This window comes from Lagopus muta, chromosome Z (assembly GCF_023343835.1).
Source record: "Lagopus muta isolate bLagMut1 chromosome Z, bLagMut1 primary, whole genome shotgun sequence".
NCBI classification, from domain to species: domain Eukaryota; kingdom Metazoa; phylum Chordata; class Aves; order Galliformes; family Phasianidae; genus Lagopus; species Lagopus muta.
The window spans coordinates 316,594-342,683 of record NC_064472.1 but is presented as its reverse complement, the minus strand read 5'-3'; positions in this window follow the sequence as shown (position 1 = coordinate 342,683).

Below are 26,090 nucleotides of genomic sequence, written 5' to 3'. Positions count from 1 at the left end.
ATGAAAATAAGCGATATTTTAGGAGAAAAACAGGGATTTCTATGAAAATAAGCGATATTTTAGGGGAAAAACAGGGATTTCCATGAAAATAAGCGATATTTCAGGAGAAAAACAGGGATTTCTATGAAAATAAGCGATATTTTAGGGGAAAAACAGGGATTTCTATGAAAATAAGCGATATTTTAGGGGAAAAACAGGGATTTCTATGAAAATAAGCAATATTTCAGGGGAAAAACAGGGATTTCTATGAAAATAAGTGATATTTAAGGGGAAAAACAGGGATTTCAATGAAAATAAGCGATATTTCAGGGGAAAAACAGGGATTTCTATGAAAATAAGCGATATTTCAGGGGAAAAACAGGGATTTCCATGAAAATAAGTGATATTTAAGGTTAAAAACAGGGATTTCAATGAAAATAAGCGATATTTTAGGGGAAAAACAGGGATTTCTATGAAAATAAGCGATATTTCAGGGGAAAAACAGGGATTTCCATGAAAAATAAGCGATATTTATGGGGAAAAACAGGGATTTCCATGAAAATGAGCGATATTTAAGTGGAAAAACAGGGATTTCTAAGAAAATAAGCAATGTTTTAGGGGAAAAACAGGGATTTCTATGAAAATAAGCGATATTTTAGGGGAAAAAACAGGGATTTCTATGAAAATAAGTGATATTTCAGGGGAAAAACAGGGATTTCTATGAAAATAAGCGATATTTCAGGGGAAAAACAGGGATTTCTATGAAAATAAGCGATATTTCAGGGGAAAAACAGGGATTTCTATGAAAATAAGCGATATTTAAGGGGAAAAACAGGGATTTCTATGAAAATAAGCGATATTTCAGGGAAAAAACAGGGATTTCTATGAAAATAAGCGATATTTTAGGGGAAAAACAGGGATTTCTATGAAAATAAGCGATATTTAAGTGGAAAAACAGGGATTTCTATGAAAATAAGCGATATTTTAGGGGAAAAACAGGGATTTCTATGAAAATAAGCGATATTTTAGGGGAAAAAACAGGGATTTCTATGAAAATAAGCGATATTTAAGGTTAAAAACAGGGATTTCTATGAAACTAAGCGATATTTTAGGGGAAAAAACAGGGATTTCTATGAAAATAAGCGATATTTAAGGTTAAAAACAGGGATTTCTATGAAAATAAGCGATATTTTAGGGGAAAAACAGGGATTTCTATGAAAATAAGCGATGCTTTAGGGGAAAAACAGGGATTTCAATGAAAATAAGCGATATTTCAGGGGAAAAACAGGGGTTTCTATGAAAATAAGCGATATTTCAGGATAAAAACAGGGATTTCCATGAAAATAAGCGATATTTTAGGGGAAAAACAGGGATTTCTATGAAAATAAGCGATATTTTAGAGGAAAAACAGGGATTTCTATGAAAATAAGCAATATTTCAGGTGTAAAACAGGGATTTCTATGAAAATAAGCGATATTTAAGGTTAAAAACAGGGATTTCTATGAAAATAAGCGATATTTCAGGGGAAAAACAGGGATTTCTATGAAAATAAGCGATATTTAAGGGGAAAAACAGGGATTTCCATTAAAATTAGCGATATTTTAGGGGAAAAACAGGGATTTCTATGAAAATAAGCGATATTTAAGGAAAAACAGGGATTTCTATGAAAATAAGTGATATTTAAGGGGAAAAACAGGGATTTCTATGAAAATAAGCGATATTTTAGGGGAAAAACAGGGATTTCTATGAAAATAAGCGATATTTTAGGGGAAAAACAGGGATTTCCATGAAAATTAGCGATATTTTAGGGGAAAAACAGGGATTTCTATGAAAATAAGCGATATTTAAGGAAAAACAGGGATTTCTATGAAAATAAGTGATATTTCAGGGGAAAAACAGGGATTTCAATGAAAATAAGCGATATTTTAGGGGAAAAACAGGGATTTCTATGAAAATAAGCGATATTTTAGGGGAAAAAACAGGGATTTCCATGAAAATAAGTGATATTTTAGGGGAAAAACAGGGATTTCCATGAAAATAAGCGATATTTCAGGGGAAAAACAGGGATTTCTATGAAAATAAGCGATGTTTAAGGTTAAAAACAGGGATTTCTATGAAAATAAGCAATATTTCAGGGGAAAAACAGGGATTTCCATGAAAATAAGCGATATTTCAGGGGAAAAACAGGGATTTCTATGAAAATAAGCGATATTTCAGGGGAAAAACAGGGATTTCTATGAAAATAAGCGATATTTTAGGGGGAAAAACTGGGATTTCTATGGAAAAAAGCGATATTTCAGGGGAAAAACAGGGATTTCTATGAAAATAAGCGATATTTAAGGGGAAAAACAGGGTTTTCAATGAAAAAAAGTGATATTTCAGGTTAAAAACAGGGATTTCTATGGAAACAAGCGATATTTAAGGTTAAAAACAGGGATTTCCATGAAAATAAGTGATATTTCAGGGGAAAAACAGGGATTTCTATGGAAATAAGCGATATTTCAGGGGAAAAACAGGGGTTTCTATGAAAATAAGCGATATTTCAGGGGAAAAACAGGGATTTCCATGAAAATAAGCGATATTTTAGGGGAAAAACAGGGTTTTCAATGAAAATAAGCGATATTTCAGGGGAAAAACAGGGATTTCTATGAAAATAAGCGATATTTAAGGTTAAAAACAGGGATTTCAATGAAAATAAGCGATATTTCAGGGGAAAAACAGGGATTTCTATGAAAATAAGCGATATTTTAGGGGAAAAACAGGGATTTCTATGAAAATAAGAGATATTTCAGGGGAAAAACAGGGATTTCTATGAAAATAAGCGATATTTAAGGTTAAAAACAGGGATTTCTATGAAAATAAGCGATATTTTAGGGGAAAAACAGGGATTTCTATGAAAATAAGCAATATTTCAGTTAAAAACAGGGATTTCTATGAAAATAAGCGATATTTCAGGGGAAAAACAGGGATTTCTATGAAAATAGGTGATATTTAAGGTTAAAAATGTGGATTTCTATGAAAATATGCGATATTTTAGGGGGAAAAACAGGGATTTCTATGTAAATAAGCGATATTGAAGTGGAAAAAACAGGGATTTCTATGAAAATAAGCGATATTTTAGGGAAAAAAACAGGGATTTCTATGAAAATAAGCGATATTTTAGGGGAAAAACAGGGATTTCTATGAAAATAAGCGATATTTTAGGGGAAAAACAGGGATTTCTATGAAAATAAGCGATATTTCAGGGGAAAAACAGGGATTTCTATGAAAATAAGCGATATTTAAGGTTAAAAACAGGGATTTCTATGAAAATAAGTGATATTTCAGGATAAAAACAGGGATTTCCATGGAAAATAAGCGATATTTTAAGGGAAAAACAGGGTTTTCTATGAAAATAAGCGATATTTTAGGTTTAAAACAGGGATTTCTATGAAAATAAGCGATATTTCAGAAGAGAAACAGGGATTTCTATGAAAATAAGCGATATTTCAGGGGAAAAACAGGGATTTCTTTGAAAATAAGCGATATTTCAGGGGAAAAACAGGGATTTCTATGAAAATAAGCGATATTTGATGTTAAAAACAGGGTTTTCTACGAAAATAAGCGATATCTTAGGGGAAAAACAGGGATTTCTATGAAAATAAGCGATATTTTAGGGGAAAAACAGGGGTTTCTATGAAAATAAGCGATATTTCAGGAGAAAAACAGGGATTTCTGTGAAAATAAGCGATATTTCAGGGGAAAAACAGGGATTTCCCTGAAAATAAGTGATATTTAAGGGGAAAAACAGGGATTTCCATGAAAATAAGCGATATTTCAGGGGAAAATAGGGATTTCTATGAAAATAAGCGATATTTAAGGTAAAAAAACAGGGATTTCTATGAAAATAAGCGATATTTCAGAGGAAAAACAGGGATTCCTATGAAAATAAGCGATATTTAAGGTTAAAAACAGGGATTTCTATGAAAATAAGCGATATTTTAGGGGAAAAACAGGGATTTCTTTGAAAATAAGCGATATTTAAGGTTAAAAACAGGGATTTCCATGAAAATAAGCGATATTTTAGGGGAAAAACAGGGATTTCTAGAAAAATAAGCGATATTTCAGGATAAAAACAGGGATTTCTTTGAAAATAAGCGATATTTTAAGGGAAAAATAGGGATTTCTATGAAAATAAATGATATTTTAGGGGAACAACAGGGATTTATATGAAAACAAGTAATATTTAAGGGGAAAAAACAGGGATTTCTATGAAAATAAGCGATATTTGAGGTTAAAAACAGGGATTTCTATGAAAATAAGCGATGTTTTAGGGGAAAAACAGGGATGTCTATGAAAATAAGCGATATTTTAGGGTTAAAAATAGGGATTTCTATGAAAATAAGCGATATTTTAGGGGAAAAAGAGGGATTTCTATGAAAATAAGCGATATTTTAGGGGAAAAACAGGGATTTCCATGAAAATAAGCGATATCTTAGGGGAAAAACAGGGATTTCTATGAAAATAAGGGATATTTTAGGCGAAAAACAGGGATTTCTATGGGAAAAAGTGATATTTCAGGGGAAAAACAGGGATTTCTATGAAAATAAGCAATATTTTAGGGGAAAAACAGGGATTTCTATGAAAATAAGCGATATTTAAGGGGAAAAACAGGGATTTCTATGAAAATAAGCGATATTTTAGGGGAAAAACAGGAATTTCTATAAGTATAAGCGATATTTTAGGGGAAAAACAGGGATTTCTATGAAAATAAGCGATATTTAATGTTAAAAACAGGGATTTCTATGAAAATAAGCGATATTTTAGGGGAAAAACAGGGATTTCTATGAAAATAAGCGATATTTTAGGGGAAAAACAGGGATTTCTATGAAAATAAGCGATGTTTAAGGTTAAAAACAGGGATTTCTATGAAAATAAGCGATATTTCAGGGGAAAAACAGGGATTTCTATGAAAATAAGCGATGTTTAAGGTTAAAAACAGGGATTTCCATGAAAATAAGCGATATTTCAGGGGAAAAACAGGGATTTCCATGAAAATAAGCGATATTTTAGGGGAAAAACAGGGATTTCAATGAAAATAAGCGATATTTCAGGGGAAAAACAGGGATTTCTGTGAAAATAAGCGATATTTCAGGGGAAAAACAGGGATTTCTATGAAAATAAGCGATATTTTAGGGGAAAAACAGGGATTTCTATGAAAATAAGCGATATTTCAGGGGAAAAACAGGGATTTCTATGAAAATAAGCGATATTTTAGGGGAAAAACAGGGATTTCCATGAAAATAAGCGATATTTCAGGGGAAAAACAGGGATTTCTTTGAAAATAAGCGATATTTTAGGGTTAAAAACAGGGATTTCCATGAAAATAAGCGATATTTTAGGGGAAAAACAGGGATTTCTATGACAATAAGCGATATTTAAGGGGAAAAACAGGGATTTCCATGAAAATAAGCGATATTTAAGTGGAAAAACAGGGATTTCTATGAAAATAAGTGATATTTAAGGGGAAAAACAGGGATTTCTATGAAAATAAGTGATATTTAAGGTTAAAAACAGGGATTTCTATGAAAATAAGCGATATTTAAGGTAAAAAAACAGGGATTTCCATGAAAATAAGCGATATTTCAGAGGAAAAACAGGGATTCCTATGAAAATAAGTGATATTTAAGGTAAAAAACAGGGATTTCTATGAAAATAAGTGATATTATAATTATTTATTATATATAATAATATATAATATATAATAATATATATAAATATATTATAAATATGTATAAATTATTATATATAATATATATTATATAAATATATTATATATTATATAATTATATAATATATATTATATAAATATATATTATATAAATTATTACATATAAGATTATTATAATTATTTATAAATATAATATACATGAACAACAATAATTATATATAATAATATATATTATATATAATAATATACATAGATATTATATGTTATATAATGTATATATTATATGATTGGTCATTGGCAGCGCCGTCCCGCCCTCGCCTGTAAGTGATTGTTCACCGGCCGCGCCGTCCCGCCCTCGTCCGCTTGTGATTGGTCACCGGCCGCGCCGTCCCGCCCTCGTCAGCCTGTGATTGGTTATTGGCAGCGCCGTCCCGCCCTCGTTAGCCTGTGATTGGTCACCGACAGCGCCGTCCCGCCCTCGTCAGCCTGTGATTGGTCAGTGGCAGCGCCGTCCCGCCCTCGCCATCCTCTCATTGGTCATCGGCAGCGCTGTCCCGCCCTCGTCAGCCTCTCATTGGTCGTCGGCAGCGTTTTCCCGCCCTCGCCAGCCGGTGATTGGTCATCGGCAGCGCTGTCCCGCCCTCGTCTGCCTGTGATTGGTCACCGGCAGCGCCGTACCGCCCTCGTCAACCTCTCATTGGTCACCGGCAGCATTATCCCGCCCTCGCCCGCCTGTGATTGGTCATCGGCAGCGCCGTCCCGCCCTCGCCTGCCTGTGATTGGTTATAGGCAGCGCCGTCCCGCCCTCGTCAGCCTGTGATTGGTCATTGGCAGTGCCGTCCCGCCCTCATGTGTGTCTCACTGCTAATCGACAGCGCCGTCCCGCCCTCATCAGCCTCTCATTGGTCATTGGCAGCGCCGTCCCGCCCCTGCAGCGTCTCATTGGTCATCGGCAGGGCGGTCCCGCCCCTTTCTGCCTCTCATTCGTCACCGGCAGCGCTGTCCCGCCCTCGCCAGTCTTTCATTGGTCATCGGCACCTCCGTCCCGCCTCCGCCAGCATCTCATTGGTCAGCAGCAGCCTTTTCCCCGCCTTTTTCTTTGCTCTCTCTCTCCTTTCTTTCCCCTCATCCTGTTACAGAAGAGACTGAAGGAATGATGGACAAGCTGGTGCAGGATGGCAGCAGCAGGGTGGAGGCACAGGTGGGTGCGATGAAGCCGGGGGTGGGACTGGGTGGAGCCAGAGCCCAGCCTGAGCTCATTTAAGGGCTGGGAATCGCAGGGCTCAGATGTGTGCCTGGGCTCTTTCCGGTTAATTAATAAATTGAAATAAAGCAAATAATTGTAATTAATATGCTTATTAATATTAATGTTAATAGATAACCAAATTTAATATTAAAATATATTGCCTTTTTAAAATTATGTCTTTTTTCGTAGATTTTTTTTTAAATTTTTTTATTTTTTTAATTTCTGATAAGCTATTTCTTAATTACCACTTACTTTTGTTTTTTTTTTCCTTTTTTATTTTTTTTTTTTATGCTCCTTTTTTTTTTTTACTTTTATTCTTTTTTTTATTGTTTTGTTTTTTTTTAACATTTTTTTTATTTTTTTGCTTTTCTACTTTCCCATTTAATTTTTAATATTACTCCAGTTTAAATTCATAAATATTTTATTGGTTAATTGTTTTATTTTTTATTTGTAATAAAAATTCTTTATTTCTACAGAGCTTTTTATTTTAGATTTTATTCTTTAATTCCGATTTTTTTTTTCATTTTATTTATTTATTTATTATTTAATTTCATTCAATTTTATGGCAGCGTTCTTTTTATTTTATCTTATTTAATTTTCGTTTTTATTTTTTTATTCAATTTTATGTTCTTTTTTCTTTGTGTGATTTTATTTAATCTTTGTCATTACTTCTATTTATTTTAAATTATTTTATCTTTTCTTTCAAATAATATATACGCATAATATATATATACAATATTAGTTAATACCTATTATATGTGTAAATCTCGCTCTCTACTGCCACCGTGAAATATGAACTATGAACATGAGCGATGAAAACTATGATGATGATAACAACTATGAAAATAAGCGATATTTAAGGTTAAAAACAGGGATTTCTATGAAAATAAGTGATATTTAAGGGGAAAAACAGGGATTTCTATGAAAATAAGCGATATTTCAGGTTTAAAACAGGGATTTCTATGAAAATAAGCGATATTTCAGGTTTAAAACAGGGATTTCTATGAAAATAAGCGATATTTAAGGTTAAAAACAGGGATTTCTATGAAAATAAGCGATATTTTAGGGGAAAAACAGGGATTTCCATGAAAATAAGCGATATTTTAGGGGAAAAACAGGGATTTCTATGAAAATAAGCGATATTTATGTTAAAAACAGGGATTTCTATGAAAACAAGCGATATTTTAGGGGAAAAACAGGGATTTCTATGAAAATAAGCGATATTTCAGGGGAGAAACAGGGATTTCTATGAAAATAAGCGATATTTCAGGGGAAGAACAGGGATTTCTATGAAAATAAGCGATATTTCAGGGGAAAAACAGGGGTTTCTATGAAAATAAGCGAAATTTTAGGGGAAAAACAGGGATTTCTATGAAAATAAGCGAAATTTCAGGGGAAAAACAGGGATTTCTATGAAAATAAGCGATATTTTAGGGGAAAAACAGGGATTTCCATGAAAATAAGCGATATTTAAGGTTAAAAACAGGGATTTCTATGAAAATAAGCGATATTTAAGGGGAAAAACAGGGATTTCCATGAAAATAAGCGATATTTAAGGTTAAAAACAGGGATTTCTATGAAAATAAGCGATATTTTAGGGGAAAAACAGGGATTTCTATGAAAATAAGCGATATTTCAGGGGAAAAGCAGGGATTTCCATGAAAATAAGCGATATTTAAGGTTAAAAACAGGGATTTCTATGAAAATAAGCAATATTTCAGGGGAAAAACAGGGATTTCTATGAAAATAAGCGATATTTAAGGTAAAAAAACAGGGATTTCTATGAAAATAAGCGATATTTTAGGGGAAAAACAGGGGTTTCTATGAAAATAAGCGATATTTCAGGAGAAAAACAGGGATTTCTGTGAAAATAAGCGATATTTTAGGGGAAAAACAGGGATTTCCCTGAAAATAAGTGATATTTAAGGGGAAAAACAGGGATTTCCATGAAAATAAGTGATATTTAAGGGGAAAAACAGGGATTTCCATGAAAATAAGCGATATTTCAGGGGAAAATAGGGATTTCTATGAAAATAAGCGATATTTAAGGTAAAAAAACAGGGATTTCTATGAAAATAAGCGATATTTCAGGGGAGAAACAGGGATTTCTATGAAAATAAGCGATATTTCAGGGGAAAAACAGGGATTTCTTTGAAAATAAGCGATATTTCAGGGGAAAAACAGGGATTTCTATGAAAATAAGCGATATTTGATGTTAAAAACAGGGTTTTCTACGAAAATAAGCGATATCTTAGGGGAAAAACAGGGATTTCTATGAAAATAAGCGATATTTAAGGTTAAAAACAGGGATTTCTATGAAAATAAGTGATATTTAAGGGGAAAAACAGGGATTTCTATGAAAATAAGCGATATTTCAGGTTTAAAACAGGGATTTCTATGAAAATAAGCGATATTTCAGGTTTAAAACAGGGATTTCTATGAAAATAAGCGATATTTAAGGTTAAAAACAGGGATTTCTATGAAAATAAGCGATATTTTAGGGGAAAAACAGGGATTTCCATGAAAATAAGCGATATTTTAGGGGAAAAACAGGGATTTCTATGAAAATAAGCGATATTTATGTTAAAAACAGGGATTTCTATGAAAACAAGCGATATTTTAGGGGAAAAACAGGGATTTCTATGAAAATAAGCGATATTTCAGGGGAGAAACAGGGATTTCTATGAAAATAAGCGATATTTCAGGGGAAGAACAGGGATTTCTATGAAAATAAGCGATATTTTAGGGGAAAAACAGGGGTTTCTATGAAAATAAGCGAAATTTTAGGGGAAAAACAGGGATTTCTATGAAAATAAGCGAAATTTCAGGGGAAAAACAGGGATTTCTATGAAAATAAGCGATATTTTAGGGGAAAAACAGGGATTTCCATGAAAATAAGCGATATTTAAGGTTAAAAACAGGGATTTCTATGAAAATAAGCGATATTTAAGGGGAAAAACAGGGATTTCCATGAAAATAAGCGATATTTAAGGTTAAAAACAGGGATTTCTATGAAAATAAGCGATATTTTAGGGGAAAAACAGGGATTTCTATGAAAATAAGCGATATTTCAGGGGAAAAGCAGGGATTTCCATGAAAATAAGCGATATTTAAGGTTAAAAACAGGGATTTCTATGAAAATAAGCGATATTTCAGGGGAAAAGCAGGGATTTCTATGAAAATAAGCGATATTGGAGGGGAAAAACAGGGATTTCTATGAAAATAAGCGATATTTAAGGTTAAAAACAGGGATTTCAATGAAAATAAGCGATATTTAAGGTAAAAAAACAGGGATTTCTATGAAAATAAGCGATATTTTAGGGGAAAAACAGGGGTTTCTATGAAAATAAGCGATATTTCAGGAGAAAAACAGGGATTTCTGTGAAAATAAGCGATATTTTAGGGGAAAAACAGGGATTTCCCTGAAAATAAGTGATATTTAAGGGGAAAAACAGGGATTTCTATGAAAATAAGCGATATTTTAGGGGAAAAACAGGGATTTCCATGAAAATAAGCGATATTTCAGGAGAAAAACAGGGATTTCTATGAAAATAAGCGATATTGAAGTGGAAAAACAGGGATTTCTATGAAAATAAGCGATATTTTAGGGAAAAAACAGGGATTTCTATGAAAATAAGCGATATTGAAGTGGAAAAACAGGGATTTCTATGAAAATAAGCGATATTTTAGGGAAAAAACAGGGATTTCTATGAAAATAAGCGATATTTTAGGGGAAAAACAGGGATTTCTATGAAAATAAGCGATATTTTAGGGGAAAAACAGGGATTTCTATGAAAATAAGCGATATTTCAGGGGAAAAACAGGGATTTCTATGAAAATAAGCGATATTTTAGGGGAAAAACAGGGATTTCCATGAAAATAAGCGATATTTCAGGGGAAAAACAGGGATTTCTATGAAAATAAGCGATATTTCAGGGGAAAAACAGGGATTTCTATGAAAATAAGCGATATTTTAGGGGAAAAACTGGGATTTCTATGGAAAAAAGCGATATTTCAGGGGAAAAACAGGGATTTCTATGAAAATAAGCGATATTTAAGGGGAAAAACAGGGTTTTCAATGAAAAAAAGTGATATTTCAGGTTAAAAACAGGGATTTCTATGGAAACAAGCGATATTTAAGGTTAAAAACAGGGATTTCCATGAAAATAAGTGATATTTCAGGGGAAAAACAGGGATTTCTATGGAAATAAGCGATATTTCAGGGGAAAAACAGGGGTTTCTATGAAAATAAGCGATATTTCAGGGGAAAAACAGGGATTTCCATGAAAATAAGCGATATTTTAGGGGAAAAACAGGGTTTTCAATGAAAATAAGCGATATTTCAGGGGAAAACAGGGATTTCTATGAAAATAAGCGATATTTAAGGTTAAAAACAGGGATTTCAATGAAAATAAGCGATATTTCAGGGGAAAAACAGGGATTTCTATGAAAATAAGCGATATTTTAGGGGAAAAACAGGGATTTCTATGAAAATAAGAGATATTTCAGGGGAAAAACAGGGATTTCTATGAAAATAAGCGATATTTAAGGTTAAAAACAGGGATTTCTATGAAAATAAGCGATATTTTAGGGGAAAAACAGGGATTTCTATGAAAATAAGCAATATTTCAGTTAAAAACAGGGATTTCTATGAAAATAAGCGATATTTCAGGGGAAAAACAGGGATTTCTATGAAAATAGGTGATATTTAAGGTTAAAAATGTGGATTTCTATGAAAATATGCGATATTTTAGGGGAAAAACAGGGATTTCTATGTAAATAAGCGATATTGAAGTGGAAAAACAGGGATTTCTATGAAAATAAGCGATATTTTAGGGAAAAAACAGGGATTTCTATGAAAATAAGCGATATTTTAGGGGAAAAACAGGGATTTCTATGAAAATAAGCGATATTTTAGGGGAAAAACAGGGATTTCTATGAAAATAAGCGATATTTCAGGGGAAAAACAGGGATTTCTATGAAAATAAGCGATATTTTAGGGGAAAAACAGGGATTTCCATGAAAATAAGCGATATTTCAGGGAAAAAACAGGGATTTCTATGAAAATAAGCGATATTTTAGGGGAAAAACAGGGATTTCTATGAAAATAAGCGATATTTAAGTGGAAAAACAGGGATTTCTATGAAAATAAGCGATATTTTAGGTTAAAAACAGGGATTTCTATGAAAATAAGCGATATTTTAGGGGAAAAAACAGGGATTTCTATGAAAATAAGCGATATTTAAGGTTAAAAACAGGGATTTCTATGAAACTAAGCGATATTTTAGGGGAAAAAACAGGGATTTCTATGAAAATAAGCGATATTTAAGGTTAAAAACAGGGATTTCTATGAAAATAAGCGATATTTTAGGGGAAAAACAGGGATTTCTATGAAAATAAGCGATGCTTTAGGGGAAAAACAGGGATTTACATGAAAATAAGCGATATTTTAGGGGAAAAACAGGGATTTCTATGAAAATAAGCGATATTTTAGGTGAAAAACAGGGATTTCTATGAAAATAAGCGATATTTCAGGATAAAAATAGGGATTTCCATGAAAATAAGCGATATTTTAGGGGAAAAACAGGGATTTCTATGAAAATAAGCGATATTTAAGGTTAAAAACAGGGATTTCTATGAAAATAAGCGATATTTCAGGGGAAAAACAGGGATTTCTATGAAAATAAGCGATATTTAAGGGGAAAAACAGGGATTTCCATGAAAATTAGCGATATTTTAGGGGAAAAACAGGGATTTCTATGAAAATAAGCGATATTTAAGGAAAAACAGGGATTTCTATGAAAATAAGTGATATTTAAGGGGAAAAACAGGGATTTCTATGAAAATAAGCGATATTTTAGGGGAAAAACAGGGATTTCTATGAAAATAAGCGATATTTTAGGGGAAAAACAGGGATTTCCATGAAAATTAGCGATATTTTAGGGGAAAAAGAGGGATTTCTATGAAAATAAGCGATATTTAAGGAAAAACAGGGATTTCTATGAAAATAAGTGATATTTCAGGGGAAAAACAGGGATTTCTATGAAAATAAGCGATATTTCAGGGGAAAAACAGGGATTTCTATGAAAATAAGCGATGTTTAAGGTTAAAAACAGGGATTTCTATGAAAATAAGCAATATTTCAGGGGAAAAACAGGGATTTCCATGAAAATAAGCGATATTTCAGGGGAAAAACAGGGATTTCTATGAAAGTAAGCGATATTTCAGGGGAAAAACAGGGATTTCTATGAAAATAAGCGATATTTTAGGTTAAAAACAGGGATTTCTATGGAAATAAGCGATATTTAAGGTTAAAAACAGGGATTTCCATGAAAATAAGTGATATTTCAGGGGAAAAACAGGGATTTCTATGGAAATAAGCGATATTTCAGGGGAAAAACAGGGATTTCCATGAAAATAAGCGATATTTCAGGTTTAAAACAGGGATTTCTATGAAAATAAGCGATATTTAAGGTAAAAAAAAGGGATTTCTATGAAAATAAGCGATATTTCAGGGGAAAAACAGGGATTTCTATGAAAATAAGCGATATTTTAGGGGAAAAACAGGGGTTTCTATGAAAATAAGCGATATTTCAGGAGAAAAACAGGGATTTCTGTGAAAATAAGCGATATTTTAGGGGAAAAACAGGGATTTCCCTGAAAATAAGTGATATTTAAGGGGAAAAACAGGGATTTCTATGAAAATAAGCGATATTTTAGGGGAAAAACAGGGATTTCCATGAAAATAAGCGATATTTCAGGAGAAAAACAGGGATTTCTATGAAAATAAGCGATATTGAAGTGGAAAAACAGGGATTTCTATGAAAATAAGCGATATTTTAGGGAAAAAACAGGGATTTCTATGAAAATAAGCGATATTGAAGTGGAAAAACAGGGATTTCTATGAAAATAAGCGATATTTTAGGGAAAAAACAGGGATTTCTATGAAAATAAGCGATATTTTAGGGGAAAAACAGGGATTTCTATGAAAATAAGCGATATTTAAGGTTAAAAACAGGGATTTCTATGAAAATAAGCGATATTTCAGGGGAAAAACAGGGATTTCTATGAAAATAAGCGATATTTTAGGGGAAAAACAGGGATTTCCATGAAAATAAGCGATATTTCAGGGGAAAAACAGGGATTTCTATGAAAATAAGCGATATTTCAGGGGAAAAACAGGGATTTCTATGAAAATAAGCGATATTTTAGGGGAAAAACTGGGATTTCTATGGAAAAAAGCGATATTTCAGGGGAAAAACAGGGATTTCTATGAAAATAAGCGATATTTAAGGGGAAAAACAGGGTTTTCAATGAAAAAAAGTGATATTTCAGGTTAAAAACAGGGATTTCTATGGAAACAAGCGATATTTAAGGTTAAAAACAGGGATTTCCATGAAAATAAGTGATATTTCAGGGGAAAAACAGGGATTTCTATGGAAATAAGCGATATTTCAGGGGAAAAACAGGGGTTTCTATGAAAATAAGCGATATTTCAGGGGAAAAACAGGGATTTCCATGAAAATAAGCGATATTTTAGGGGAAAAACAGGGTTTTCAATGAAAATAAGCGATATTTCAGGGGAAAAACAGGGATTTCTATGAAAATAAGCGATATTTAAGGTTAAAAACAGGGATTTCAATGAAAATAAGCGATATTTCAGGGGAAAAACAGGGATTTCTATGAAAATAAGCGATATTTTAGGGGAAAAACAGGGATTTCTATGAAAATAAGAGATATTTCAGGGGAAAAACAGGGATTTCTATGAAAATAAGCGATATTTAAGGTTAAAAACAGGGATTTCTATGAAAATAAGCGATATTTTAGGGGAAAAACAGGGATTTCTATGAAAATAAGCAATATTTCAGTTAAAAACAGGGATTTCTATGAAAATAAGCGATATTTCAGGGGAAAAACAGGGATTTCTATGAAAATAGGTGATATTTAAGGTTAAAAATGTGGATTTCTATGAAAATATGCGATATTTTAGGGGAAAAACAGGGATTTCTATGTAAATAAGCGATATTGAAGTGGAAAAACAGGGATTTCTATGAAAATAAGCGATATTTTAGGGAAAAAACAGGGATTTCTATGAAAATAAGCGATATTTTAGGGGAAAAACAGGGATTTCTATGAAAATAAGCGATATTTTAGGGGAAAAACAGGGATTTCTATGAAAATAAGCGATATTTCAGGGGAAAAACAGGGATTTCTATGAAAATAAGCGATATTTTAGGGGAAAAACAGGGATTTCCATGAAAATAAGCGATATTTCAGGGAAAAAACAGGGATTTCTATGAAAATAAGCGATATTTTAGGGGAAAAACAGGGATTTCTATGAAAATAAGCGATATTTAAGTGGAAAAACAGGGATTTCTATGAAAATAAGCGATATTTTAGGTTAAAAACAGGGATTTCTATGAAAATAAGTGATATTTTAGGGGAAAAAACAGGGATTTCTATGAAAATAAGCGATATTTAAGGTTAAAAACAGGGATTTCTATGAAACTAAGCGATATTTTAGGGGAAAAAACAGGGATTTCTATGAAAATAAGCGATATTTAAGGTTAAAAACAGGGATTTCTATGAAAATAAGCGATATTTTAGGGGAAAAACAGGGATTTCTATGAAAATAAGCGATGCTTTAGGGGAAAAACAGGGATTTACATGAAAATAAGCGATATTTTAGGGGAAAAACAGGGATTTCTATGAAAATAAGCGATATTTTAGGTGAAAAACAGGGATTTCTATGAAAATAAGCGATATTTCAGGATAAAAATAGGGATTTCCATGAAAATAAGCGATATTTTAGGGGAAAAACAGGGATTTCTATGAAAATAAGCGATATTTAAGGTTAAAAACAGGGATTTCTATGAAAATAAGCGATATTTCAGGGGAAAAACAGGGATTTCTATGAAAATAAGCGATATTTAAGGGGAAAAACAGGGATTTCCATGAAAATTAGCGATATTTTAGGGGAAAAACAGGGATTTCTATGAAAATAAGCGATATTTAAGGAAAAACAGGGATTTCTATGAAAATAAGTGATATTTAAGGGGAAAAACAGGGATTTCTATGAAAATAAGCGATATTTTAGGGGAAAAACAGGGATTTCTATGAAAATAAGCGATATTTTAGGGGAAAAACAGGGATTTCCATGAAAATTAGCGATATTTTAGGGGAAAAAGAGGGATTTCTATGAAAATAAGCGATATTTAAGGAAAAACAGGGATTTCTATGAAAATAAGTGATATTTCAGGGGAAAAACAGGGATTTCTATGAAAATAAGCGATATTTCAGGGGAAAAACAGGGATTTCTATGAAAATAAGCGATGTTTAAGGTTAAAAACAGGGATTTCTATGAAAATAAGCAATATTTCAGGGGAAAAACAGGGATTTCCATGAAAATAAGCGATATTTCAGGGGAAAAACAGGGATTTCTATGAAAGTAAGCGATATTTCAGGGGAAAAACAGGGATTTCTATGAAAATAAGCGATATTTTAGGTTAAAAACAGGGATTTCTATGGAAATAAGCGATATTTAAGGTTAAAAACAGGGATTTCCATGAAAATAAGTGATATTTCAGGGGAAAAACAGGGATTTCTATGGAAATAAGCGATATTTCAGGGGAAAAACAGGGATTTCCATGAAAATAAGCGATATTTCAGGTTTAAAACAGGGATTTCTATGAAAATAAGCGATATTTAAGGTAAAAAAAAGGGATTTCTATGAAAATAAGCGATATTTCAGGGGAAAAACAGGGATTTCTATGAAAATAAGCGATATTTTAGGGGAAAAACAGGGTTTTCAATGAAAATAAGCGATATTTCAGGGGAAAAACAGGGATTTCTATGAAAATAAGCGATATTTAAGGTTAAAAACAGGGATTTCAATGAAAATAAGCGATATTTCAGGGGAAAAACAGGGATTTCAATGAAAATAAGCGATATTTAAGGTTAAAAACAGGGATTTCTATGAAAATAAGTGATTTTTAAGGTTAAAAACAGGGATTTCCAGGAAAATAAGCGATATTTAAGGTTAAAAACAGGGATTTCTATGAAAATAAGCGATATTTAAGGTTAAAAACAGGGATTTCTAGAAAAATAAGCGATATTTCAGGATAAAAACAGGGATTTCCTTGAAAATAAGTGATATTTCAGGGGAAAAATAGGGATTTCTATGAAAATAAGTGATATTTAAGGGGAAAAACAGGGATTTATATGAAAACAAGTAATATTTAAGGGGAAAAACAGGGATTTCTATGAAAATAAGCGATATTTTAGGGAAAAAACAGGGATTTCCATGAAAATAAGCGATATTTCAGGGGAAAAACAGGGATTTCTTTGAAAATAAGCGATATTTTAGGTTAAAAACAGGGATTTCTATGAAAATAAGTGATATCTTAGGGGAAAAACAGGGATTTCCATGAAAATAAGCGATATTTCAGGGGAAAAACAGGGATTTCTATGAAAATAAGCGATATTTCAGGGGAAAAACAGGGATTTCCATGAAAATAAGCGATATTTAAGGGGAAAAACAGGGATTTCCATGAAAATAAGCGATATTTAAGGTTAAAAACAGGGATTTCTATGAAAATAAGCGATATCTTAGGGGAAAAACAGGGATTTCTATGAAAATAAGCGATATTTTAGGTTAAAAACAGGGAATTCCATGAAAATAAGCGATATTTAAGGGGAAAAACAGGGATTTCCATGAAAATAAGCGATATTTTAGGGGAAAAACAGGGATTCCTATGAAAATAAGAGATATTTCAGGTTAAAAACAGGGATTTCTATGAAAATAAGCGATATTTAAGGGGAAAAACAGGGATTTCCGTGAAAATAAGCGATATTTAAGGGGAATAACAGGGATTTCAATGGAAATAAGCGATATTTTAGGGAAAAAACAGGGATTTCCATGAAAATAAGCGATATTTTAAGGGAAAAACAAGGATTTCTATGAAAATAAGCGATATTTCAGGTTTAAAACAGGGATTTCTATGAAAATAAGAGATATTTCAGGAGAAAAACAGGGATTTCTATGAAAATAAGTGATATTTCAGGTTAAAAACAGGGATTTCAATGGAAATAAGCGATATTTCAGGTTTAAAACAGGGATTTCTATGAAAATAAGCGATATTTAAGGGGAAAAACAGGGATTTCCATGAAAATAAGCGATATTTAAGGGGAAAAACAGGGATTTCCATGAAAATAAGCGATATTTCAGGTTTAAAACAGGGATTTCTATGAAAATAAGCGATATTTTAGGGGAAAAACAGGGATTTCCATGAAAATAAGCGATATTTAAGGGGAAAAACAGGGATTTCCATGAAAATAAGCGATATTTAAGGTTAAAAACAGGGATTTCTATGAAAATAAGTGATTTTTAAGGTTAAAAACAGGGATTTCCAGGAAAATAAGCGATATTTAAGGTTAAAAACAGGGATTTCTATGAAAATAAGCGATATTTAAGGTTAAAAACAGGGATTCCTATGAAAATAAGCGATATTTAAGGTAAAAAACAGGGATTTCTATGAAAATAAGCGATATTTAAGGTTAAAAACAGGGATTTCCATGAAAATAAGCGATATTTTAGGGGAAAAACAGGGATTTCTAGAAAAATAAGCGATATTTCAGGATAAAAACAGGGATTTCTTTGAAAATAAGCGATATTTCAGGGGAAAAATAGGGATTTCTATGAAAATAAGTGATATTTTAGGGGAACAACAGGGATTTATATGAAAACAAGTAATATTTAAGGGGAAAAACAGGGATTTCTATGAAAATAAGCGATATTTGAGGTTAAAAACAGGGTTTTCTACGAAAATAAGCGATATTTCAGGGGAAAAACAGGGATTTCTATGAAAATAAGCGATATTTTAGGGTTAAAAACAGGGATTTCTATGAAAATAAGCGATATTTTAGGGGAAAAAGAGGGATTTCTATGAAAATAAGCGATATTTTAGGGGAAAAACAGGGATTTCTATGAAAATAAGCGATATTTCAGGATAAAAACAGGGATTTCTGTGAAAATAAGCGATATTTAAGGTTAAAAACAGGGATTTCTATGAAAATAAGCGATATTTTAGGGAAAAAACAGGGATTTCGATGAAAATAAGCGATATTTAAGGGGAAAAACAGGGATTTCTATGAAAATAAGCGATATTTAAGGTTAAAAACAGGGATTTCCATGAAAATAAGCGATATTTTAGGGGAAAAACAGGGATTTCTATGAAAATAAGCGATATTTTAGGGGAAAAACTGGGATTTCTATGAAAATAAGTGATATTTAAGGGGAAAAACAGGGATTTCCATGAAAATAAGCGATATTTAAGGTTAAAAACAGGGATTTCTATGAAAATAAGCGATATTTAAGGTTAAAAACAGGGATTTCAATGAAAATAAGCGATATTTTAGGGAAAAACAGGGATTTCTATGAAAATAAGCGATATTTAAGGGGAAAAACAGGGATTTCCATGAAAATAAGCGATATTTTAGGGGAAAAACAGGGATTTCTATGAAAATAAGCGATATTTAAGGGGAAAAACAGGGATTTCCTTGAAAATAAGCGATATTTTAGGGGAAAAACAGGGATTTCTAGAAAAATAAGCGATATTTCAGGGGAAAAACAGGGATTTCTATGAAAATAAGCAATATTTCAGGGGAAAAACAGGGATTTCCTTGAAAATAAGCGATATTTTAGGGGAAAAACAGGGATTTCTATGAAAATAAGCGATATTTCAGGGGAAAAACAGGGGTTTCTATGAAAATAAGCGATATTTCAGGGGAAAAACAGGGATTTCCATGAAAATAAGTGATATTTCAGGGGAAAAACAGGGATTTCTATGAAAATAAGCGATATTTTAGGGGAAAAACAGGGATTTCTATGAAAATAAGCGATATTTAAGGTTAAAATCAGGGATTTCTATGAAAATAAGCGATATTTAAGGTTAAAAACAGGGATTCCTGTGAAAATAAGCAATATTTTAGGGGAAAAACAGGTATTTCTAGGAAAATAAGCGATATTTCAGGGGAAAAACAGGGGTTTCTATGAAAATAAGCGATATTTCAGGGGAAAAACAGGGATTTCCATGAAAATAAGTGATATTTCAGGGGAAAAACAGGGATTTCCATGAAAATAAGCGATATTTTAGGGGAAAAACAGGGATTTCTATGAAAATAAGCGATATTTAAGGTTAAAAACAGGGATTTCTATGAAAATAAGCGATATTTTAGGGGAAAAACAGGGATTTCTATGAAAATAAGCGATATTTAAGGTTAAAAACAGGGATTCCTGTGAAAATAAGCAATATTTTAGGGGAAAAACAGGTATTTCTAGGAAAATAAGCGATATTTCAGGGGAAAAACAGGGATTTCTATGAAAATAAGCGATATTGAAGGGGAAAAACAGGGATTTCTATGAAAATAAGCGATATTTAAGGGGAAAAACAGGGATTTCCATGAAAATAAGCGATGCTTTAGGGGAAAAACAGGGATTTCTATGAAAATAAGCGATATTTTAGGGGAAAAACAGGGATTTCCATGAAAATAAGCGATATTTAAGGTTAAAAACAGGGATTTCTATGAAAATAAGCGATATTTAAGGGGAAAAACAGGGATTTCTATGAAAATAAGCGATATTTAAGGATAAAAACAGGGATTTCTATGAAAATAAGCAATATTTTAGGGGAAAAACAGGGATTTCTATGAAAATAAGCGATATTTAAGGTTAAATACAGGGATTTCTATGTAAATAAGTGTTATATCAGGGGAAAAACAGGGATTCCTATGAAAATTAGCGATATTTAATGGGAAAAACAGGGATTTCTATGAAAATAAGAGATATTGAAGTGGAAAAACAGGGATTTCATGGAAAATAAGTGATATTGAATGGGAAAAACAGGGATTTCTATGAAAATAAGCCATATTATAATTATTTATTATATATAATAATATATAATATATAATAATATATATAAATATATTATAAATATGTATAAATTATTATATATAATATATGTTATATAAATATATTATATATTATATAAATTATTATATATAATATTATTGTAATTATTTATAAATATAATATACATAAGTAATAATAATTATATATAATAGTATATATTATATATAATAATATACATAGGTATTATATTTTATATAATGTATATATTATATGATTGGTCATTGGCAGCGCCGTCCCGCCCTCGCCTGTAAGTGATTGGTCACCGGCCGCGCCGTCCCGCCCTCGTCCGCCTGTGATTGGTCACCGGCCGCGCCGTCCCGCCCTCGTCAGCCTGTGATTGGTTATTGGCAGCGCCGTCCCGCCCTCGTTAGCCTGTGATTGGTCACCGACAGCGCCGTTCCGCCCTCGTCCGCCTGTGGTTGGTCATCAGCAGCGCCGTCCCGCCCTCGTCAGCCTGTGATTGGTCAGTGGCAGCGCCGTCCCGCCCTCGCCATCCTCTCATTGGTCATCGGCAGCGCTGTCCCGCCCTCGTCAGCCTCTCATTGGTCGTCGGCAGCGTTTTCCCGCCCTCGCCAGCCGGTGATTGGTCATCGGCAGCGCCGTCCCGCCCTCTTCAGCCAGTGATTGGTCATCGGCAGCGCTGTCCCGCCCTCGTCAGCCTGTGATTGGTCACCGGCAGCGCCGTACCGCCCTCGTCAACCTCTCATTGGTCACCGGCAGCATTATCCCGCCTTCGCCCGCCTGTGATTGGTCATCGGCAGCGCCGTCCCGCCCTCGCCTGCCTGTGATTGGTTATAGGCAGCGCCGTCCCGCCCTCGTCAGCCTGTGATTGGTCATTGGCAGTGCCGTCCCGCCCTCATGTGTGTCTCACTGCTAATCGACAGCGCCGTCCCGCCCTCATCAGCCTCTCATTGGTCATTGGCAGCGCCGTCCCGCCCCTGCAGCGTCTCATTGGTCATCGGCAGGGCGGTCCCGCCCCTTTCTGCCTCTTACTCGTCACCGGCAGCGCTGTCCCGCCCTCGCCAGTCTTTCATTGGTCATCGGCAGCTCCGTCCCGCCTCCGCCAGCATCTCATTGGTCAGCAGCAGCCTTTTCCCCGCCTTTTTCTTTGCTCTCTCTCTCCTTTCTTTCCCCTCATCCTGTTACAGAAGAGACTGAAGGAATGATGGACAAGCTGGTGCAGGATGGCAGCAGCAGGGTGGAGGCACAGGTGGGTGCGATGAAGCCGGGGGTGGGACTGGGTGGAGCCAGAGCCCAGCCTGAGCTCATTTAAGGGCTGGGAATCGCAGGGCTCAGATGTGTGCCTGGGCTCTTTCCGGTTAATTAATAAAATGAAATAAAGCAAATAATTGTAATTAATATGCTTATTAATATTAATGTTAATAGATAACCAAATTTAATATTAAAATATATTGCCTTTTTAAAATTATGTCTTTTTTCGTAGATTTTTTTTTTAATTTTTTTATTTTTTTTTTGTTTCTGATAAACTATTTCTTAATTACCACTTACTTTTGTTTTTTTTTCCTTTTTTATTTTTTTTGTTTATGCTCCTTTTTTTTTTTTACTCTTATTCGTTTTTTTATTAATTTTTGTTTTTTTTCAACATTTTTTTTTATTTTTTTGCTTTTCTACTTTCCCATTTAATTTTTAATATTACTCCAGTTTAAATTCATAAATATTTTATTGGTTAATTGTTTTATTTTTTATTTGTAATAAAAATTCTTTATTTCTACAGAGCTTTTTATTTTAGATTTTATTCTTTAATTCCGATTTTTTTTTTCATTTTATTTATTTATTTATTATTTAATTTCATTCAATTTTATGGCAGCATACTTTTTATTTTATCTTATTTAATTTTCGTTTTTATTTTTTTTATTCAATTTTATGTTCTTTTTTCTTTGTGTGATTTTATTTAATCTTTGTCATTACTTCTATTTATTTTAAATTATTTTATCTTTTGTTTCAAATAATATATACGCATAATATATATATACAATATTAGTTAATACCTATTATATGTGTAAATCTCGCTCTCTACTGCCACCGTGTGGCGAAAAATCGGTACTGCAACCTTTTTTTTTTTTTTTTTTTTTTTTTTGCGGTGTGCTTGCCGGTTATGCGCATGCGCCAAAATGGCGGCGATGTTCGCGCATGCGCAGTAGCGGTTCCGAGGCCGCGCATGCGCAGTGCGCGAGGACACAACTGCGCATGCGGAGCAGAAACAGGCGCCTATATAAAGAGCGTGGCAGCGGCCGCGGTTGCGCATAGATCGTGGTTGTGCGCGGCTGCTCAATGCTCTGCTGCTCCGCGCCGCTCGGAGCCGCCGGGAAGGAGCTCGAAGCCGCCGCGAAGCCCCTCGGAGCCGCCGGGAAGGAGCTTGGAGCCGCCGCGAAGCTTCTCGGAGCCGCCGGGAAGGAGCTCGGAGTTTCGGGAAGCCGCTCGGAGCCGCCACGAAGCCGTTCGGAGCCGCCATGAAGCCGCTTGGAGTTTCGGGAAGCCCTTCGGAGCCGCCGGGAAGGAGCTTCGAACAGCCGCGAAGCCGCTCGGAGCCGCCGCGAAGCCGCTCGGAGCCGCCGCGAAGCCGCTCGGAGTTTCGGGAAGCCCTTCGGAGCTGCCGCGAAGCTTCTCGGAGCTGCCGCGAAGCTTCTCGGAGCTGCCGCGAAGCTTCTCGGAGCCGCCGGGAAGGAGCTCGGAGCCGCCGCGAAGCTCCTCGGAGCCGCCGCGAAGCCCTTCGGAGCCGCCACGAAGCCGCTCGGAGCCGCCGCGAAGCTTCTCGAAGCCGCCGGGAAGGAGCTCGGAGCCGCCGCGAAGCCGCTCGGAGCCGCCGGGAAGGAGCTTCGAACAGCCGCGAAGCCGCTCGGAGCCGCCGCGAAGCCGCTCGGAGCCGCCGGGAAGGAGCTCGGAGTTTCGGGAAGCCCTTTGGAGCCGCCGCGAAGCCGTCGCGAAGCCTTTCGGAGCCGCTCGGAGCCGCCGGGAAGGAGCTTCGAGCCGCCACGAATCCGCCGCGAAGCCGCTCGGAGCCGCCGCTCGGAGTTTCGAACAGCCGAGGTATGGGGCATTTTTGGGGCACTTGTGGGGCTCCTTTTCGGTCTCTTTCGGGGCTCTTTAGGGTCTGGTTTGGGGCACTTACGGGGCTCTTTTGGGGCTCCCTTTTGGGGCTCCCTTTTGGGGCTCCCTTTTGGGGCTCCCTTTTGGGGCTCCCTTTTGGGGCTCCCTTTTGTCTCCTTTTTGTTTCCTTTTTGGCTCCTTTGGGGTTCCTTTTTGGCTCTTTTTTGGCTCCTTTTTGGCTCTTTTTTTTGGCTCCTTTTTGGGCTCCTTTTTGGGCTCCTTTTTGGGCTTCTTTGGGGCTCTTCTGGGGCACTTGTGGTGGCCCTTTGGGGCTCTAATATGTGGCTTGCAGGGCACTTTTGGGGCTCCTGTGGGGCACTTATGGGGCTTTTTTGGGGCTCATTTTTTTTGCTTTGTTTTATTTTGTTTCATCTTTATTATTATTTTATTTTTTTATAGTTCTTGACAATAATATATTACATACAATTTCTAAATATGTGTTTGTCTCGTTCTCTACTGCCGCCGTGTGGCGAAAAATCGGTACTGCAGCTTTTTTTTTTTTTGCTACGCGAATGCGCAGTAGCGCTTCCGAGGCCGCGCATGCGCAGTGCGCGAGGACACAACTGCGCATGCGGAGCAGAAACAGGCGCCTATATAAAGAGCGTGGCAGCGGCCGCGGTTGCACATAGATCACGGTTATGCGCGGGTGCTCGGAGCCGCCGGGAAGGAACTTCGAACAGCCGCGAAGCCGCTCGGAGCCGCCACGAAGCCGTTCGGAGCAGCCAGGAAGCCGCTCGGAGTTTCGGGAAGCCCTTCGGAGCCGCCGCGAAGCCGCCGGGAAGGAGCTCGGAGCCGCCGCGAAGCCGCTCGGAGCCGCCGCGAAGCCGCCACGAAGCCGCTCGGAGTTTCGGGAAGGCGCTCGGAGCCGCCACGAAGCCGCTCGGAGCCACCGCGAAGCTTCTCGAAGCCGCCGCGAAGCCCCTCGGAGCCGCCGTGAGGGAGCTTCGAACAGCCGAGGTATGGGGCTTTTTGGGGCACTTGTGGGGCTCCTTTTTGGTCTCTTTTGGGGTTCTTTGGAACTTCTTTCAGGCTCTTTTGCGGCTCTTTCGGGGCTCCTTTGGGGCACTTGTGGGGCTCTTCTGGTGCTCTTATTTGTGGCTTGCAGGACAGTGATGTGTGGCTTGCAGGGCACGTTTTGGGCTCCGTTTTGGGCTCCGTTTGGGGCTCCTTTGGGGCTCCTTTGGGGCACTTGTGGGGGTCCTTTGGGGCTCTAATATGTGGCTTGCAGGGCACTTTTGGGTCTCTTGTGGGGCTGTTTTGTGCTACTTATGGGGCACTTATTGGGCTCTTTCGGGGCTCTTTTTGGTCTCCTTTTTGGGCTCCTTTTTGGGCTCCTTTTTGGGCTCCTTTTTGGGCTCCTTTTTGGGCTCCTTTTTGGGCTCCTTTCTGGCTCCTTTCTGGCTCCTTTCTGGCTCCTTTCTGGCTCCTTTCTGGCTGCTTTGGTGCCTTTGTGGGGTTCTTCTGGTGCTCTTTTATGTGGCTTGCAGAGCAGTGATGTGTGGCATGCGGGGCTCCTTTGGGGCTCCTTTGGGGCTCCTTTGGGGCTCCTTTGGGGCTCCTTTGGCTCTCTAATATGTGGCTTGCAGGGCAGGGATGTGTGACTTGCAGGGTACTTTTGGGGCTTTTTTGGGGCTCCTTTTGGGTCTCTTGAGGGTCTCTTTTGTGACTCTTGGGTCTCTTTTTTGGTCTGGGGTCTCTTGGGTCTCTTTTTAGTCTCTTTTGGGGTCTCTAGGGTCTCTTTTGGGGCACTTGTAGGGCTTTTCTGGTGCTCTAATATGTGGCTTGCAGGGCAGTGCTGCGTGGCTTGCAGGGCTCTTTTAGGGCTGTTTTAGGGCTCTTTTGGGGCACTTATGGGGATGTTTTGGGGCACTTACGGGGCTTTTCTGGGGCACTAATATGTGGCTTGCACGGCTCTTTAGCGGCTCCTTTTTGCGGCTCATTTTAGGGTTCCTTTTAGGGCTCCTTTGGGGCACTTGTGGAGCTCTTCTTGTGCTCTAATATGTGGCTTGCAGGGCAATGATGCGTGGCTTGCAGGGCTCCTTTGGGGTTCTTTAGGGTCTCTTTTGGGGCTCCTTTGG